Raw genomic sequence first — 21,072 nt, 5'->3', positions numbered from 1 at the left:
AAAAAAAAAAAAAATCAGTGTTTTCACTGAATATTGAACAAAAAAATCAATCGGGAAAAAAAAATCAAATCCATAACACTGGTAAGGTAATCTCTTTTCCATCTTTAGCCACAGTGTTTGTGCTGACTGACATGACTAACAATGCTATTGACAGGCAGTGACTGGTCTGATCAGTAAGACATTGGATTTGGCTTGAAGTTTTTCAAAGATACCAAAAAGTTACAGCCACTAATAACAAATAAATTAATAAATAACTCTTACATGCCAGTATTATTTTCAAGTATTAGTTCTCCATAATTTGAAATTCCATTACAGTTTAACAGTGCCGAGCAAATTCCATGTGTGAATTATCTCAAGGCTGACAGCTTACAGCATGGAGAAATAAATTCCTGTCGTCAGACAAACTTGTCAAGATCTAATCAAAACACTTCAAGTGCATAAGATAATAAATCATTAGCATCTATAACAGGTTGTATGGTTTATATTCTAAAAAAGGTATTTCTTCCACTCTCATTTGTTAGAAAGAATTAGTTTCCAACTGTGAAACCTATGCAGCAAGGACAGCTTTTGTTACTGCAAATGAATAAAAAAACAGATAAGATATAGGTATTATATGTTATCCTGCTTCTTTGGCTAGTGTGTTACTTAGACATGCATATACATCTCTTTCATCATATGAGCAGCTGTATTTAATTTATGCTTTTTAAAGAAGATGGCACCTCTTGGCAGAAGGCACTTTTTCTATTCAAATGATGTATTTCTGTTGATTCCAACACAGTAAGCTCCTGAAATTTTTAGAATGTATGTCTAAAGCTCTGGAATTTCATAGTACTGGATGAAAAAGCAAAACAGTGACCTTTAAATCTAACTACCTTCTAGTTTTTGAACTTCTAGGGTTCATTTTTACAAGCTTTGCTCTAGTCATTAGAGCTGAAAAGTCATTTAAAGAGAGAACACTCCCTTGCAGCAGCACAGCTCTGGTAATTGTGACTTGTAATTACCAGATGTACATCACAAGAAACATGGTCCAGGAACAGGAATGGACAAATCAGTTCTCCCTTACAGAAATCTTGCTTTACTCAAACGATATGACCTTTAATACTTCCTATAATGTAAGAAATTCAGGATAAAATGCATTCAAGGTTAAGAGGAGGACTGCCTGGGGCTTTGTTCCTGAAAACATCCCCTGGAAACTGAGTTTCCAAATAAGGAAGGAACAAAGTCCTGGCAGATGACATCTCAACGCAATTGAAATATTATCCTATCCATGCAGGAATTGTCTTCATTCTGCACCACCACCACCTTGACAAACACCGTGCAGCTGTGGAATCAATAGGCAGCAGTTCACATTTAATACCACTGTGGTCTTGACAACAAAGAGCACAATCAAAACAATCAATTTTTATACCTGTTGTTCCACTATGCCTCAGTTCATGTCAGTCTTAAAATCCCCTTCACAAACCCTAACAGCCACACAGCCCACCCCATCCTGGCCTCTGCAGCACTTTCCCTGGCCTCTGGAGAAATGACAATGCACTCACACAGCTCCCTGCCCTCCTCTGCCTCTCCAGAGCTGGTAACAGCCCCAAAATCCCCCAAAACAGGCCATGAACAGTGGGGCCAAGGCAAAAGCATCAGAGCTGGACATTACACAACCACGACCAGTGTAATTATGAGATTTGCTTTCCCAGGTCACCAGGGAGTTTGTGTGTGAAGAAGTTACATCCCAGAGTGAAAACACCTGGAGATGGAAAGGAGGGAGCAGACTGCAGACAACTGCTGAACTATTTCCTGTTTGAGGATGCCCAGTGCCAGGAGAACACTGCATATCTCCAGGGGATCAAGGGGACAATGAAAATGCCTCCCAGACATGGGGATACACTCACAGGGTTGAGACTCAGCTGGGTCTTAAGACAGCTCAACACTTCAATGTGGGTAATGGGACCAACAGAGAGTTTGTATCTTATAATGACAGGGTGGTTTCAAACGTATGGAGCAGCACTACAAAAGCAGTGATTCAATAATTATGAAAAATATAAGTCCAACAGCATTCCACAAGCACCCTATAAAGGTTAAAGTCTACTCAGAATCATATATAGTATCACTTATAGTAGAGATTAAATGTTTTAGTTAGTAAATTATGAGGTAGGTGGTATGATTTAACTGGTTTCCACTCACACCACAAAAGGAGTTTGGCATTACATGTCCATGTATCCTGAAAAAATAAATCACATTTTAAGAGGTGAAATAACCAATAAAAGAGTGCTGAGCTGTGACTCCTTGGTCTGAAACACTATTTAAAGGGTGCAGCTGTAATCCTTTCAATATGCTAGTTTATCCTAAAGGACATTTTTCATTAAAGATCACCCTTCTGATGAGAACAACACAGGAACCTGCAAAATTCCAAACTGCCCCTCCCAAGAGCACATCTGCCTCCCTGAGCACTTGTGCTGCCAGTAGCTATATTTATATTACCATTATTACTCCAGCCAGCTCCATGCCACCTGCTCTCTAGGTCAACAATATAACCCTCAAAACAGAGGCTTACATTTATATTTGATTTATATGAAGTGCTAAATAGCATAAGAACACTGTAAAATACTGGTGCACATTATTCACAAAGAACTTTCAGAAGTGGAAATAAAGAACTACTTTCACAGATCCTAAAAAATAAGGAGTGTATTAAATCTTGCAGTACCCAAATGACAAGAACAGACTGTTCTGAAAGTTAATTTTTTGTTCCAGTTCCACATTTCAGGGCATAATTATTAAACATGCAACTTGATCTCTACAAGACAAAAGAAGCAGCAGATTTTCAGATGAGCAGTTAAAAAGGAACCTTGGGAAAGAAAATCAGCATCACAGAATTTATAAAAAGCTGATTCAAATATCTGCCTTCAAAAGAGTTATATTTTCTTTTATCTTAAGTTCATCACCTCAATCATAAGGCTATAAAATCAGTTGGACACCATATCATGCTACAGAAGAGGTTTCACAATAAAACTCAATTCTCATTTTACAGGCAGCAAGGAGGCTAAAGAGAAAAAATACCAGTCATTTGAAAGATCATTTTTGTTTGTAAAATACATGGTTTAGTATATAGATACTGAAACATTTATTCAGTTGTGGTTTTTTTATATACAGAAACTGCATCTGAAAACAGGAATGTTTCAGGCAGCAGGAAGAGTGCTGGCTTTTTGCATAGGTGTGTGCACACAATATGGAGAGGAAATAAAGTCTGGAAATTTATTTGTTCACTGACCTACAATACAGCCCACATCGTTCCAGCAGATCCGTTATGTTATAAAAGTGTGAAAAAACAGGAACCCATCACTCAAATTTGTCACTTTCTCTCAGTCTTGTAATTTGTCCTTGAATATGTATCTGCACATATGGCACAGACCCACAGGCAAAGTTGGATGCTGGAGCCTGCACTGATGGCAGCTTAAATGGAGTCCTTGCAAATTAAAATGAGACCCATCACCACACAGGATGTTCCATATTTTTGCCAGAGCAGACAGCATGATTCCTGAGATTGCTTTTGACCTTGGCTCCCTTGCAAGGTACTCGCTATCATACCAGTTGGGACAATAGACAAATATTTTTACAGCTATAAGAGTAAATACATTTCAGTTAATAAGTTAATATTTCACAGATGATGAAATTCCACTGACAGTCAGTGACCTGGTACCATGCACTCTTGTTTTAATTTTTTTTCCTTTGCTGACTATGTTTGCTTTAGGGTATACTACCAACCAGCAGGGGATTAATTAAATCTCCCTCTATACATAACCATTTGCATTACAGAAATGATATAATGAGGGTTGGAATCTCCAATTCTGATGGAAAGTACAACCTGGCCGTGCAAGGACAAACTGTAATCCATCCATCAGATTAACAGGAAGGAATTTTTCATGGTGATTAAGAAAAAAAAAATGCCCCACGCTAAGCTTTTCTTTCTGCTATCAGAATCTGTCAGGAAAAATAATTTCCTTCTTTTCACCATATCACTGTAAATGGTTATTAAAAACAGCACTTCTCAATTTCTCTGTCTAGAAATGATTACATCTGAACTTGTTTCCCAAACTCATCAGTGAAGAATTTTAAACAGCAACACTGAAACCATATCTGTACTGAAGGTCAGATGAACCTATGGAATATGCTGCAGATATTTTCTGTAATTTACTGACTTTTTAGAAACTAAATTCAGGATCATACTGTTAGATCATCTGCTTAGCTACAGAGATACTTAAAATACAGGAAACGAATACCCAGCCTCTTGCCAATACCATTCAAAATATTCAGAGGGCATGGATTTAATTCCCAGACCTTTCTCTGCACTCTACTGAATTTATGTCTGCCATCACACAAATTCTAAAATGCCATGGATAGCTTAGTCCCAGAGCATCCCCCCATATTCCCAGTACCACCCAAACTGCCTGGAACCACCCTTTCCTAAGAAATCTCACCTCCATGGTGGCAAAGGGCCACAGCATGCAGAAAAATGTGTGTGACACTAGAATAATCAATAGTGTATCTGTTCACCTAGTGCTACCCTAAACATACTACAAGTTCAAAGCAAAATAAAGTTATTGTTTTGATTCATTTTCTACCTCAGCAGAAGTTGCATGACAATAAAAATACCACGTGCAACTATTCTAACCTATAAAACCAAATGGGGAAAAAACCCTTAGCTGTTTAACTAACAGGCAGCCCCATTTCTCTATTCAGTGTATATCAGTCTTCTGACCCACAGGTCACGAATCAGCCAATGATGCATTTCATGCTTTTAGATCTTCCAGTCTTTCTTTTCTCTTCAGCTTAGAAATCCCTTACTAGTCAGCAAAATAAAAAGCCTTTGGATTTATTTCAAATTAGAGTTACTGTAGAAGGAAATAAAGCTAAAAGCCCTTTAAACTTCAAGCAAAATTCTCAAACACAGCAAATTATTTTCCCTCCCCCACCAGCCCTTCTAAATGGGCAACAGAAACTTATTCTTCGGTAAGCAAAGCTAAGGATCCAGGTCACATCTGTGCATTAACTTGTCAAGAATATATGTGACCAGAAGCTTCCCACTAACCCTTCATCTCACTTAACCTCAGGGCTTTCCATAAGATTATGGATTTTGGCTACTTGACCTAAAATAATTCCAGAAAACATCTCAAAACAGGCAAGAATTCACACTTTCCTCAGAATATTTTCAGTGCCCACTCCCATGTGTGTATATATATACTATATCTATACATATTTTAGTAAGCTGGAGTGTCTGCTCCATATTTTGTACATTACATCATGTTTTCCAGCCCAAAATACAACATTACGCAGTGCGCAGCATGAGCCACCGCTCATGGCAACAAACAGGACTGAAATCACACATCATGACTGGAAAATGACAATGCAAACAGTGGATGCAAACCACATTCCCAAGGGATGAAGGGACCAGCCCCAGGAAAAGGCACAGCTTTTCCACAGCTCAGTGGGCACCCACAGCCCACGGCAGGGTGGCACCCACACATCCCTCAGCAGCCAGAGCCATGAGTGACTTGCAGTGCTCCAGCTCTCACTTCCTCCACAGGATTCATTCCTATCTCTGTTTCTCAGGACCAGGAGCACAGGGTCACTCTGATTTCATGCCCTCAGTCAAGCAGAAGTCTCTTTCTTCCCATAATAAAGATGATTCCTAGATTTATATCCGATCCCAAGCTTTTCAGCAGTGGTTAAACAAAGAGTGGCTTCTGAAAATTAAGACAACCTCTAAGAGCCCTGGTCACAATAACAGGGGTACAGTAACTCAGCTGTTCAATCCTTAGACATCAGCAAACTAATTTACTATTAACTTGATTGTTTTCCTCAAAGCTAAAAAAATAAAACCAACCATAGAAGCAGCCCTCTTCAAGTACATTTGCCAAACTTATTTTTAAATGTTACGGAGCACATAAGAGACAATGTTTTTAAGGTGAAATTTCACTAGCAGGAAAAAGTAAATTTAAATATTACAGCTTGAATTTTGCAACCCAGAATCCTAAATGGGATGCAGAAGCATAGAAAAAAACCAGCAGAGCAGAAGAAAAACCATGAATTTACTCTCCTAACAGACAATCCATAAATTGCAACAGCAGCAGCTCTGGAAGGCCATTATGATGACTTATTCCCCAAATTAAACAACAACAACAACCCAAAATGTGTGTGTGCGTGTGTAGCAACAAAATAAAAAGTGAGACACATGGTAGTTCTCTGTAAATAAAAGGTAATACTTTGAAACCTGAGAAATAACACCAATAATAAATGCTCCAAATCTTCCTTATATATTTTTGCACAAATTAGCCTAAAGGCAAAGGAATACTGAGAGTAATAAGGCACACAGCTTAGACAGCTCATTAATCTTTCTCATTACTTAATTCTAGTTTTACAAGGCCATGAAGCAGATTCCTGATGTGTGAAAGAGCCTGCCCAGCACTGAACACTCATCCCAAATAATGGGAGCAACTGTTCAAAATTCTCTTCCATTTTGCCAGACGGCGCCAGTTTCAGAAATTTAAGTCAAAGGTCACATTCTGCAAAATTTTAGAAAATGCAGGGAAGAGTCTCATCTCCAGAACTCCAGCTGTAATGCTATTGTTAGAAACGGCTCTTAAAATTACTCTGTCTTGACTTGCACCAAAAATTCCTTCAAGACTGGGCATGCCATGGTCACAAGGAAACAGTCACAGCTGCTAAAAATGCCAAGAGCATTACAAATAAACAAATCCAGTCTTATTCTCTCCCTTGTAGGCTCATACTAATATTAATCTGTGATTAAGTCAGTTGATATTTCTACTATACACGTCTACTCCTTAAAAGGTTGTTTCTAGACAAATTAACTGTCATCAAGGCTACCTGACAACCAATTTGATTCTTAAACTCTTTCAATATCTCTTAAAACTGAATAACCAAGCCTAACAAAAGGATTCCACAAGAACCTTTCTGGTTTATCCCACATAAATCTATATGAAACAATGAGCATCTCATGAAAACTCCAGCCCTGGCTCATCAGCTCATATTCATTCAGTGCACTGTCAATACAGACCAGGAACAAAATTCAAAGATTGCCCCTAAAATTATATTGAAATACATTGGTATTATATTAAAATCAACTGGACATTCTTCAATACCATAGCTGAAGGAACAAAAGGCACATGGTCAGGTCAGTGTTAACATCAGCAGCAGGTCTCTCCCACCAGTCCAAAGTCTGTCAGGCTGGTTTCTCACTGACTCCCCAGTTGTGAAGCATTTGAAAGCAAACAGGCAGAAATTAAATTTGGTGGCTGTTTTTGAGAGGCACTCCCCATGTCTCCAATTGCTTTGTCAATGTTAGGCTAAGACTTGTGACACACCAATAGAATTTTATCTTTACAACTCAATTAATTTAGACAAAAAGAAAAATGTGCCAGGCCAGTGCTGCCAGGCAGCTGGACAGCTTGGCCAGCCCTAAAATAACACCAAGTTTCCTAACAGTAAAGCTCTGGGAGAAAGTCCCAGGGAAGAGAAACCTTTTAGTTCCTCAAAAAGCCTCAACAATAAAGGTGTCTCCCATCCTTCCTTAAAGCTGCATCAAATCCATTCCACATAGATATGGGAAAACACTCTCAGAAATTGAAAGCATAAGCAATCAATTTTAAAGATATTTAGTAATTAGTCCTAAAAGGATTTCCAAGCAAATAAAGCTCCCTTGCCTTCATCTAGTTTATGACTGATAGCATCTGTAACCTCACGTGGCATCCATTAAGTTCAGTAGTTAATTACATCTGCTCTGACTGGACATTATTTACAGAACAAGCAGATGTAATTTTCCATTGCTTAGCTAAGCTACATGAGGCACTTCAGCCTACCCCTCTCAAATCACTGCTTCTCACAAAACCACGGGAGGAGGGACAGACAGGGTGCTCTGAGCATTTTCTCTAAAGGAACAGTTACAGACCATCATCCACTTAATGAACAAATCCACATGCTGAGCACCATGTGAAAACTTGGAATAATCAGAGCCAGACAGTATTTACACCTCTGTAAGCAAACAAGAGAATTTTAACTTCTCTTTCTGACCTCAGAAGTGAATAGTCCCTGATATTGCTTATGCCTGCTGGGCTCCACACTGGAGCATAAACCCTTGACAAAAGTGATGAAAGAAAGGGCTCTGTTGCTTCATTCCCCAAAAATAAATAATTTTTTCACCAAAAGCAAAAGCCACAGATATTTGACATTTACACGTATTATCTGTATAGGAAGAATATTCACCCCCTGGATATGTAAGGTGGTTACACACCTAGCATGACTCATTTCAGTTATAACACAAAGCCTTTATACCTTTTTATTATTAGTTCTGAAAAACTACCATTTCAGTGAAAAAACCAAACATTAAATTGGAACATGCTTTCCTATCTTCTTTCACTCATACTTTCAGACTTGGTGGGGTTTTTTCTGCTTAGGCATATTTAAATTAATCATAAAGACAAAAAAAATATTAGAAAAAAGTAATTAAATTGTCCTCTCCATTTCAGTGAGACAGAACTGTAATAATCACCAGCTGAACTCTAATTTTAAAATCACAATCTTATATTAACTTCAAGGGTTCAACAGTGTGACAATGCTCTAAGAGGGAATATAAAATAAGAAACTGCAAAGTGGTGCTAGGCCAAAACCAGCATTCATTTACAGATCAAACCCAATGTGGGGAAAGTTTTCTACTCATGTAGGTAAGAACAACTTCAGGCTTAGAAGAGACAGAACATATCTCACAAAAGTAGCATTTATTGCTTTCAAAATGAAAGACAGGTAAGCTGGGAACCATAGACACTGACCAACCTCATCTCTGGGCATATTTTTAAATAACCATGTCCAGCCCTGTCCTACAGTTACATCATAAATTCTGCAAATGTCAAGAGAACTGAAGTTTTTGGATCACTCAGATTTCTCCTATGAAAAAGCATGGGATACATCTAAGCATCTTTTACAGATTTATTTATGAACAACCCTACATTTAATATAGTTGGATAATTCAGGTTTACTCAGTGCCAAGAGATCTGTTTCAGAGTAAAGGAAAATTCATCCCCAATTAAAGCAGTGGTAAAATACAGGCACTCACTCCCAAAGCACAGATTTGAGAAAGTGCAGACTGTGCCTAATGACTTTTAGCTCTGATGGGCGATTACTGTGCTCTGTAATGGGCTGACAGAAACAGCTGATTCTATTACAAGGACGTGTTCTGGCAAGGATTCTCTTTCTGTTGCATTTAAATTATAAATATGGACTCTCCTGAAAATATCAAGACAAAAGATACTAATCAATATCTCAAACTTCTGCCTTCTGTCCTTTACCATACTTCAAATTAGAACAAGCACTGAGTTCATCACCAGGAAAAGCCTTGCAGGTACTCAGGACTGTCTGCACTGTAATTTCTCTGCTGTGCATTCCTCTTCATCCTCTACTCCTTTTAGCAGAAACTGCAAGGTTTTTTTTAATTCAGCTGTTGGTTTCAAGTGAGGTTTTAAGGTATATTCCTGTTTGCATGTATGGGTACAGAAAAAATTTCCAAAGACTTTGCAGTACCTGAAAATTCATCACCAATTGTCACTGAACAGTCTCTTTCTTCAAAGAGGATTTGGGAATGGGCTTTTCCTCAACTTGACAGGTCTCAAAACCACAAGTCTAATCAATGGCCTTGTTCACACTTTCAGGTTGAATTCAATGCATGATTAAAGCATTCAGCTCAGAAAAGCTTCTGGGGAGCCAAAAAGTCTTTAATACAATGTTTTTAACTCGATGTCTGTAATGTACTGTAGGAGAAGTTGAATACCAGAACCAAAGTCCCTGCTCCTCTGATACATATTTCGTAAAAGCCACAAAAAAAGCTACTCATACTGGAAAGAAAAAGCAGCATGGAAACTGCAAACTATCTAACAGGCAAAAAGCTTCAGTACATCGAAGCATTTAAGTACAAATGGTGCTCACACTACTAAAAACCTGGTCTATACCTCTGCACAAGCTTTCCCACTGCTGTTTGTGAAGTTTTGTTGTAATTTTCTTTTGTCTATCCCACCTCACTAACAATCAGCCCAAACTCAACAGCTTTTTTCAGAGCTGAAGTTACAATTTTGATGTGCTGCTATGTACATTAGCGGACTTCCTACACAAAGAATGTTTGCTATGGACAATAAAGCAATTCTTATGTTGATAACTAATGAGGGAAAAAGCCTTCACTGAATTTGTTACATTTTGTTACATTTTTGTTTGAGAGGGATCAAACTGCAAAGAAATAACAAAAAATATGGACATTTAGTGACCATCTGTGAAGAACTAACCTAAATAGCTTTCAAAGAATGACTCAAGGTTTCATTTCCTGATAGCAACCATCTACCCATGCTCCTTGGTATGATAAGTTATCTTTTTCATCAATAAAATTCTTGGTTTATTTCCCTTAGATGTTTAACTCCTTAATCCCTATTTCCACAATGTTTTCTCTCAGGCAGTGCTGCCACAAGCTGTCCTGGTGCTCCCAAATTCTCACAACAGAAGTGCAACTTCAGCAGCCAGAACAAAGGATTAGTAAAAGCATTAAAGTGATCCTGCAAAATCATTCAGTGCATACACAAAAATTGAATTAATTTCATTAATTGTCCTCCAAATTTCAATTCTGTGAAAAATGATAATTTTCATTTCAATAAAACAGTTTAGGAACTGATAAAATAGTTCCAATGTGGTCTGACTGCAACAGGCTTAAAGCTCTTTTAGCATGTTTCGCTTTTCAGTTTCTCACAAAGTAAAAAGCACAGCAAAGAAAAGGCAAGATGGTGATTCCCATTTAAATTCCCATTTAAATCCTATTCTTGGAGCTGAAATGTTGCTCCAAATTCACCACTGTAATTTAAGCATTTCAGTTTAATCAGGAGGAAATAAACTTTGGAGATTTAAAGATTTGTTTTTTAATGCAAACTTTGTACTTGTTGAATTCAGACTTTTAACACCAGGAAGCAAAGCCACCATCTAGTCAAGGAATTACAGATGACTGGCTGTAGGGGGATTTCTCTAACACACACACACCCAAAACAAACCCAGTGCAGCTCCTGGGTCTTAGTCCAGATTTACATATGTGCTAAGTGACAATTCAGACTTAACATCTCAAATGATCTTTCCTCACTTACATTATTAAAAAAAAAAAAGGTGTGCCATAGGTACCAGTTTATTTTCACTGTTTTTAATTCGACAGTACCTTCTTAAATAATGAATATTTATTTTCTGCCCATCACTTACTTTTATAGAAGTATTTATCTTTGAAACAAATTTAATAGTCAGGTTAGTATTTATTTAAGAAAACAACTAGGATGGCTCACCTGGACACAAGAACTATCAGAGACTGGGCAACAAAAACATTTAAAAGCAGTTTTTCAGATGTAGTGAGCCTAGTGTCTTACTAGGCGAGCCCCTGGGAAAGTCTGTTGCTTTGTTAACATGGTGTTGGGTTAGTTTTCAGATGAAGGTAAAACAACTTAAGTCATATTCCCTCCCCCACCTGAAAGAAGCTGCCCAGCATTTATGTCCAGAGTGCTTAAATTGCTATGTACATGCTCCTTAAAAAAATAAAATCAATAGACATTATGCCTACTCACCTAAAAATCAATAGACATTATAGATTAATAAAATATTCTTTTCATTTTCCCATGTTCATTTTATTCTAACTGAATATTTATAGCCTCTCTACCCAAGTTTAACATTAAATGCAAATGGATAGAAAGCATTTAAATGTGTACTGGTTCCAGGAAGCAGAATCTGTACTGTTATACAAACTTGAAAGAATTGTTTATAAAATTACCATACTGAGAAGAGCAAAATCTTATTTTCAATCTTAATACTCCAAGTTTTCCTAATTTCAGTGTACTTAAATGGCATTCCACTGTTCAGACCTAGAAACTATTAAAGCAAATGACTGACCAAAAAATATAGTATTTTCAAAACAGTATTGTAACATCACTACACAAATGTCCATTCATTTCAATGGAAAGGGTGGGAAATTAGGTTCAGTTAGGTTCATTGTGGAGTCTGAAAATCTCCATCTATGGCTTCCTTCATGCCCAGAAGGTTTTTGCTTCACAGATTCAGGTATTCCTATCAAAGCAAATAAGTCTCTGGAGCCTGGGAAAGGTAGAGAGCAAAAAAAGGGCTCAAAAAGCCAACAGGCAAATAAACAATATAATAGCAAGATACAGGAAAGGGAAATTAATCTGGCTACAATGCCAGGGAGCTACCATGTGCAATACTGCATAAAGCAAAGCAGAACTTACAAGTGCTTCTACATGAATTCTAGAAGCCTGGAAAATAAAACAAAAGTATATTTGGCATCAAACAGCCACCCTCTGTAACAGGCATCCCACACACCTGCCCACAGGAGGATAATCTGTGGGCTTGTGCTGTCAGTATTTACTTATCAGGATTGATGGATTAAGCTGTAGGAGCTGGGAAGATGCTCTGTGGATGAAATTTACCAGGATAAAAATATTACAGAAGAAATGCATCACAGAATCCCTTTGGGCAGGAAACCCAGCCTGTAATAGCCAAAAATACAGTTCCAGGGCTGTGCTACCAATTCTCAGTTCAAGTCAATGGCAACAATCAGGAAACATTAAATAAGATCAGGGAAGCTGCAAAGTTAGAACAAGTCACAACAATGGAACTTTTCAATCTGGGCCAGTGCTTCACCAGGATAAAGGAAGACCAATCTGAACTCCAGAAAAGATGCTATTTTGGGTTTGTCTTCAGCCTTTACATTCCTTTTTAGTGCCCACAGCATGACTCCGTCTTGATTGGGCTGCAGTGTTCCTCCTGGGTAGAAGCTTTCGGTCCCAAAGACATGATCAGCTCCCATCACACCTAATTCCTCCTTTTTACTCCTTTATTTTGTCTACACATGTGGGCTGCTAATCTCTTGTCTACAGATTCTCACACACAGAACTGGCAGGTATTACAGAGAATGTTATCACAGAAATCTTGTATTTCAGCAACCTCGAGTTACCCTGGAAGCATCCCTCCCTGAACCTCCCACACAGAACCTGAGTTAACTGCATTTATTCACAGAATCACCCACTATCACAGTCAGCTTCCCCTTATCCTTGGGGGCATCATCTCTGCTGCAGGAGCCTCCTCAGCACCGAAGGATCCAATTACCCTGTCTGGAAGGTGGATCTTGTCCAAAAGTTCAGGTCCATCCTCAGCAGCAGCGCAGAGGGGCTGCCCCTGTGGTGTCCCTGCAGGTCTCACCTCTGAGCCTCTCTACTAAGTTTGGCCAGTTCAGGTACTTTAAGAGCAAAGCTCTGCTCTCAGTGCTGAGAGCTCCCTGAACCACACACACGAACACACTGAAGACCTGCTCCATCATGTGATCTGCATTCTCTGCAAAAACTGGAGACGCCTTCACTTAGACACCAGATTTCTACCTGTCTATTTGTTTAACAGCGTGTTAGGTACTAGAACCTGCTGCTAATTAAGCTTCTCCTTCAAGCAGTAATTACTCTCCTCTCACTCTATTCTACTTTTATTAAGTAAATTAAAAATAGGTGACATCTATCCAAGAGCAAGTTCAGGTTTTTGAGTTTATGGGCTTCTTTTTAAATGCTGACATGAGGCATTCTCTCTTTGCCGATGACAGCCAACCTTTTCATTGTCCCCTGTTCTACATACAAGTTAGAAATTTCTTTTCCTTTCACTCCTGCATCTCTGAACAGGTTGGGCATTCTCAGTGTCCCAGATGATTAGGCAGAAAGCTGGCTAATTTTGAGGAGGGTAAAAAAACGTACATACAGAACTAAAAAAAAAAAAACCAAACAACTAATGCCGAAGTACAAAAGTGTGTTGTTATTTTATTACTGCAAAATGTTAGAAATTTGAGATTTGAGTTTTCCATTTAGATTGAGTTTTCCTAACTTAATTCCAGGATACACTGCAATAGCAGATACCACACAGAATCAAATGTGGGTTTCCTGTAAATCCTGGCAGTGTGCGGAATTTATCAGGCAAGTGGTCAACACAAGGCCAGGATCAGGATATACACAACTCACTCCCCACCCACCCACATACAGCCAAACTAGAACTAATTTGAAAAAGGACAGAGGACAAACTGTGAAGACAATGGACAGCTTTATTTCGGGAATAAAAGGCAAACAGGCTGTTAGGTAGCATCAGGAACGGGATGGAACATAATATGGAAATTATTATAATGGCATTAGCTCAATCAGAAGCATATCAGCAGCTATGATGCCATGTCTGGTTCTGGGCACATCGTTCACAAAGAAAAATGCCAGACTCGTGGACAAGACAGCTTACTACTATTCTTGAAATTAATTTTCCTATGGAATACATACCTGAGCCTAAAGCTAGAAAAAACCCTCCAACCACTACTGAACAGGTTTTCACCAGAAAGGAAATAACTTGTCTTTGAGCCAAAGGAGAAGTATCTTCAAACACCTGCAGTGTGACAGCACTGCCTTCCACAGCTCAGCAAGGAGAGCCTCCAGTTTATCTAAAATGAATATTCAAGTGCTGGCAGCCATCATTCCAGCACAAGAAGTCTTTCGATGCAGTGAGGACAGTCTCATGGAGTAATTGAGGGAAGAATTCTCACAGAAGGAAAGCTACTCAGAACTAAGGACAATGCTGGCACAAGAAATGATGCATGCAAATAGGTGTGTTTCCATTTCCATACAAATGGAAACTAAAAGTTTCTGATTTTCAGAAGACTATGCTTGTAAAACAGTAGCAATGAAGTACATAAATTCTTTGTGGTCCTCAAGAGATACAATTGGACAGTATATATACATTATTTCATACATACACACAATTTCTATGAATACACAGACACAAAGAAATTCTATTTTCCTGGGATAAATGGAAAGCTCACACATTTTCTTTTGTATATATACAAACTTCAAAGACACCACAAGAGGAAATTTTGTTCTGATGCATCACAGATAACAGCATTATTTCCAACACCTTCTTTTACAACTGACTTCTTTCTTTGGAAAACAAAAGGCTTGAAAGCCACAGGTTCCTGGAATGCATTTTCTACATGTGCAATTTATGGAGGCATTCAAAAACAGCCTACAATATATATAGCAGGCAAACTGTGAGAGCTTAGGCAAGAGGAATTTTCCTAATCTGCTTAAGCACAGGATTTTTTTAGTGGCAACATGGCTGCTGCTCTATGTCTGTGTCTCCCTGTCCTAAGCCTGTTTGCTTTTTGTTTTCTATTTAGTTTGATTCTCTGGGGGGGCTTAATTGTTTTTTGCTTTTTTGTCTTCATGGTAGGATTCCTTTATTATCTGATTTTACGGCTGCCATTGCCATTTTCTGTGGGAGCACTTTTTTGTTTGTTTTATGGCCCACCTTCAGTGAATCCTCTTTAGTAGAATCAACCTTTTTGGCTTTTTACTCCACACCATTATTCTACTGCACTACAGTTTACTTCTGAGGGATTTGCTGCAAGACTCTCAGCCCCAGTTTCCAGCAAATGAGGACTACAGAAGGATCCATCTGCTGCTGATACACAGAAGTCTCAGCTGAAATACTTCTTATGCCACAAATATGTCATTTGGGATGGATGGAGCTACATCACCACATCTTTTCACAAGAGGATGCAGTCCAGGAATAGGAACCAAACTCCTAAAGACACTGTGGATCAGGATTTCTTCCAAGAGAAGGAAGAGCTACCAAGAATCCAAAGGCTTTGTCGTTTGACTGCCATTCCATCAGCAGCTATTATGACCTGTTACTTCAGGTTTTTACATCTCTAATCACTGAGGTTTTCACCACTGAAAAAGGAATTAGCACCTTTATGTTAATCAGTGAAAATATTTACTTGAATTTTGACTTGTTATTAAATTTCATACTGTACATACTTACAATATGGACTTTGGAAATACACTGCTTGATTAATCTCCACCATTAATGCTGCAACAGGAGGACAGTGACAGGTCTCTCCTGAACAGCTTCTGGAGATGAAGATGCAATCTTTCTTAGCTGAGAAAGGATTATTTCAGATCTAACTCTGGTTGCTGGCAGTGTTGTTAATGCATCAGCATCTTGTATTATGTGCAAAAATTAAAATAATAATTCTATGCACTTTGGAGAAAGTTCTACTTTGTCCAGCATCAGGGGACAACAGGAGCTAACCTGCTTTTCTTTTAGCATTAGCTTGTTATTGTCTTGTGCATCAGAATGCAACCTCCCATGTCCAAAAATCAATTTCCTGTAAAATTATGTATTTTCTCTGTTGAAAGTTCAAATTGTTTTTAGCAAGCAATCATATTTAATATTTTGCTGTTAGTGAAGTTTTAATCTCTTCCCTGCAAGCTGGAGTTATTATTGCAACCTCAGTGCATATTGGCTGCCCTTAAATATTGCAATTGAATTTTTCCCATTGTTTCAAGACTGTCCTTGAGGAATAGCATAAATGGTCTTATTTCTCAGTTAATTCTCAAACTGTCTGCAAACCAGGCCATCGTTAAATGCTTGGAGATGCCCAGGTAAGGACAAGACACAAAGACACAAAGCTGCCCCATCTCAGTCAGATGCAGCAGGTGGCCACGTGCACAGTGGCCTTAAAAGCCTTACTTCCATCATCTTAATTAACTTTCTTAACACTTGCCTGCCCTGGAGAATTCATCTGAAGTTAAAAGCTGACTTGTGCTTCTATTTGGACTCCAAAATTGGAATTATGTTATGTTTCAATTTGAAGCTCCATGAAATTGACAGTTTTGTCTTTGAATGCTTGAGATCAAAAAAGTACAAATGAATTTTTACCAGTAACAAAAAACAGGACACTCTATTCACATTAGTAACATTAGTACTTTTCTTGTATTGTTTGTATTAATGTTTGTATTTTTCTCATTGAGCTAATACTGCATATTGTCCCCTTATCATAGTGCTACTTTGTATGTTGTCAGTCCTGTGGCATTAGGTATTTTGTAGAATAAGTGTTCTATTTCTTATTTGATACTCATATTTTTACTTTAAGATTTTCATGAGCTGATCTCCATGTTATGATTTTTTATTTCTGCAAGACGACTCATGCAGCTATTACATGAGTTCTTTAAGGAATTATGATTCACATTCTGATATCTCTTACACTATTTAACATGTGTCAAAATAAATAGTAGAAAAATCCTTTTTAATGCAAAAGAATATCTGCATGGATATTGCACAAATCTTTATCAACTGAAATACTATTTGAAGATTTCCATTCCAAAGCAATTACCACTCCTGCAGAAGAAAGCAGCTGATGAAACAGGGGGCAGAAAAGATCAGTACTTAATCCATTATCACATCCCAGTAATGCTAATCTAGGTGTAAGATTAATTTGGACTTCAAACATATTAAAGCAGCAAAATAAGATTTGCTTCCAGGAATGTTCAAAAGACAGTATATCCATATGATTAGATTCAACATTTACTGCAACCTTTCGTCCATAATATGAATTTGAAACCAACTCAGACATTTAGTAAAAGATAATGCAAATAGATGATGTATGGAACCACTTACAGGACTCAAACATGGATTTTAATATGAGAAAGAAAACTTAATGAGATCATCTTCTCTGACAGGGCAATTAAAACACAAGAAGCATATTTCCAGAGCAATCCTTTCAGCATTTCTCTCATGGAAACTCATTCAATTATTTGGATGTAGCATTTTGTTGGTTTCCACCTATGAGGTTCCTATTGTTTTTAATTCTGTGTTTTTCCCTAAGAACTTGACAGTTACTTGATAAATCAATTTTTAAAACATTTGGTTTAGCCTGCCTGACCTTAGAAGTTGGTGTATTATTTCTAAAGTAATTTTTTCCAAACACAAAAATTCAATAACCTACCCGTTTATTTCACAGCAGCAATGGTGAATAACCTCTAAGCATCTTACTACTGTTAAATCTAAAGTTTCTACTTTTTCATTTTTGTTTCCGTGACTTTGATTTCTGTTAAATTTACAAAGGCAAACAACTCTTAGCAGGTTGACAGGTATCTCTTTTTACTTGGGATTTCAACTGCTCAGTTTACCTGCCACTGACTCAAGAGCTCATTTCACTGTAACAAGAATTAACATTGTGCATAAAGATTCACATGGGAAAGCACTGAAAGGCTCTGGACCTTCTGGGTTCTTACCATTCCTACAGCCTGGCATTTGCATTTCATCTTCCTGCCTCCCTAATTTCCTGTTAACCTCACAAAGTTCTCACTTAGCCACTACCAAAACACAGGCTCAAATATATACTTGTCTTTTCTAACAGCTCCATGTCCCTCCTGTGCTGGGGACTCCAGAGCTGGACACAGAGCTCCGGGTGGGTCTCACCAGAGCAGAGGGGAAGAATTCCCTCCCTCCCCTGCTGCCCACAGTGCTTTGGATGCAGCCCAGGACACATTTGGCTTTCTGGGCTGGGAGTGCCCATGGCTGGGACATGCCCAGCCTCTGATCCACTGCACCCCCAGCTCCTTCTGGGCAGGGCTGCTCTCCATCTGTTATGTCCCAGCCTGGATCTGTGCTTGGCATTGCCCCAACACATGTGCAGGACCTTGTTCTTGGCCTTGGCGACGTTCAGGAGGTTCTCACAGGCCATTTCTGATACATGTCCAGGTCTCTCTGGATGGCATCGCTTCCCCCCAGCGTGTCACCCACTCCACTCAGTGTGATGACACCAGCAAATGTGCTGAGGGTGCCCTCACTCCAACATCACCAACAAAGCTGTTAAACAGGGTCAGTCCCAGCTGAAGAAACCCCTCATCACTGGGCTCCACTTGGACATCAAGCATTGACCACAACTCTGAGTGCAACTTCTATTTCAACTTTTATTTTTCTCACGTTACCTGTTTTTTAATTAAGAAAGATTTCCCCTGATTTTTTTTTAATACTTTTTCCTTTAAAAACTAATATCCTGCTCAAATGCTATGAATGTTTATCTCTACCTTATTGCTCTGTCTCTTATTGCATTTTATGATCTTTACAGCTACTTTGACTCCTTTGGCTACATTTTTTAAGCATAAATCTTCCAAATGGCCTTAGTTTGGAAAAATCTTTATTCAAGCAATTAAGTACAGTTTTTACTACAACTACTACTTCAAATATATTTACAATTTTTTTTTGTCTTCATAATCAGTTTTCGTTTTCAGTTTCATTATGGTTTTCTTGCTGCTATGGAGCAGTTTATAGCTACACAAATAACAAATGGTAGATTCAGAGGGGAAAAAAAGAGGGCTGATTATTGAACAGTAAAGTGAATGTTATTTCAAACAGATAAAAAATAGATACCTTGTCCAAATATATCTCTTTGCATGGTTGAAAGACTGAGAGCAGAAACAAGATTTTAAGAGAGGCATGTTAGGTAAAAGTCTATAATAATGCTCAAGCTGTTCCAAAATACAGTGCTTAAAACCAATTTCTAGCCATAACAACTATCAATCATGATCTGTTACACTAATAACAGGACTGTATTCTATTTTTGCTTTTTTAAAATTGCCACACACCCAAGATGAAAAGTGGCAAAAAGATTTTTCTCCCCTGCCTTTGTGTAGCATAATATATTCCCTAAACCTGCTTACACAAATATTAAAGAGGAATTCCCTTTGTTTTGTGTTCTATCAGAACTAACTCAGCATCCCAAACTGAGTGCTTGCAGCTTTCACATATATTTGGTTCACCCATCCTTCCCCATCCTAACCACAACCTGTTCCACACAACACCAATGTAAATTTATGCCTCTCATTGGCTCCTGAAAACAAATGGCATTTGTTCATTTCTTTTTTTATTAACAAAGTTAACAAAAGCCAAATCAACCATTCCCATAAGAACCTTCAGCAAAGACCCAAAAACCCAGCCCAGGTATAAAGGTGGCCTCTTTTTATTTCTACAGCTAAGTATCTTGCCGGCTTGATTTTTTGGGTTTTATTTGGTTCTTTTCCAAGAGAGCAGGGGGCTCTTGAAATACCAACAGGAATGATTTTAATGCTTTCTGAAATCTGCCTTCTAGGAGTTTAGAAGTGCTAATTCTTCACCAAGAGTATTTGAGGAGAAACCAAGGTTGCCAGCTGGGGGCAAAAAAAGGCAACCATTCCATTTCAAACATCCCTTCTGCTCTGAAGTGGTCAGGTTTCATTTGCACAATGCACCCTGCTGACGTTAATTTAGCAGCCCTCTAATCAAGCTCACTTCCTGAAAGAAAAGCAGAGAATATTGAAATGATGGTTGTTAAACTCCAAAGTTTTCAGAAAACAGAAGGAACTCAACTATAAAACCCCCTTTTGAGTCCCATTATAGAATATGCACAGTTCTGTCTGACTTCACCTGTGGAACAACTGGGATCTGGCAGAAGGATCTGCACTGTGGCATAAGGATAAATGAGGAATAATGAGGGGAGGCAAAGCCCTCTTGTGACAAGGCTTCAATTTGCCTACAATGGAGAATTTTTTTTAAGTCCAAAACCAAAAATGAATAGTTGTTTCTTGAAACACTCACTTTCACCTGATATCAGTCATGAGCACATAAAGAGACCCAAGACACCAATACAAGAGCGCTTTGTTTTGAGTATCAGGGTCTATGTCAAGGGTATTTAAAGCCATCTCACTACAGGATAAACTAGGTCACCTGAGGATTAAGGGGTAAATGAATGAAAGCCATACACCAGTCTCTCAAACAGTAAGGTAATACAGCTCTTTCTAGTTGAAAGGTGAAGTTAGTAAAACCCTTTGGTGGCATTATATTGTCTGCCAAAAAACACAAACAGTAATCACTTCATCCAGTAATTCTCCTATTGAAGACCAAGAGAACTACTGCCTCCCAGAAAGAACTCACATGCCACAGTGACCAGCCTGACCTTCTTTGAAGTCACTGTAACTTTACCTCAAATGCTATTTTCCTAGATATTTTTTTTAATAGAGGAAAAATATCTTTATCTTGTGGTACACAAATGCTACACAAGGATGAAGTTATTTCTGAAAGTAATACAAGGCAAAATCTACCCCAAAGCCCTCTCATTCCACTGCCTTCAATTCTATGCAAGTTATGCAA

The 21,072-nt window shown here is 38.3% G+C and overlaps 1 protein-coding gene across 1 annotated transcript in view; it reads right to left on the bottom strand.

Moving 5' to 3' along the window:
* Positions 1-21,072, bottom strand: part of MAST2 (microtubule associated serine/threonine kinase 2) — a 165,380-nt gene that overhangs the window by 106,256 nt on the left and 38,052 nt on the right.

The sequence above is a fragment of the Geospiza fortis genome, unplaced genomic scaffold (genome assembly GCF_000277835.1).
Source record: "Geospiza fortis unplaced genomic scaffold, GeoFor_1.0 scaffold333, whole genome shotgun sequence".
In the NCBI taxonomy this organism is placed as follows: domain Eukaryota; kingdom Metazoa; phylum Chordata; class Aves; order Passeriformes; family Thraupidae; genus Geospiza; species Geospiza fortis.
Note: the sequence above shows the minus strand (reverse complement) of the source record. Positions and strands in the feature narration are given on the sequence as shown.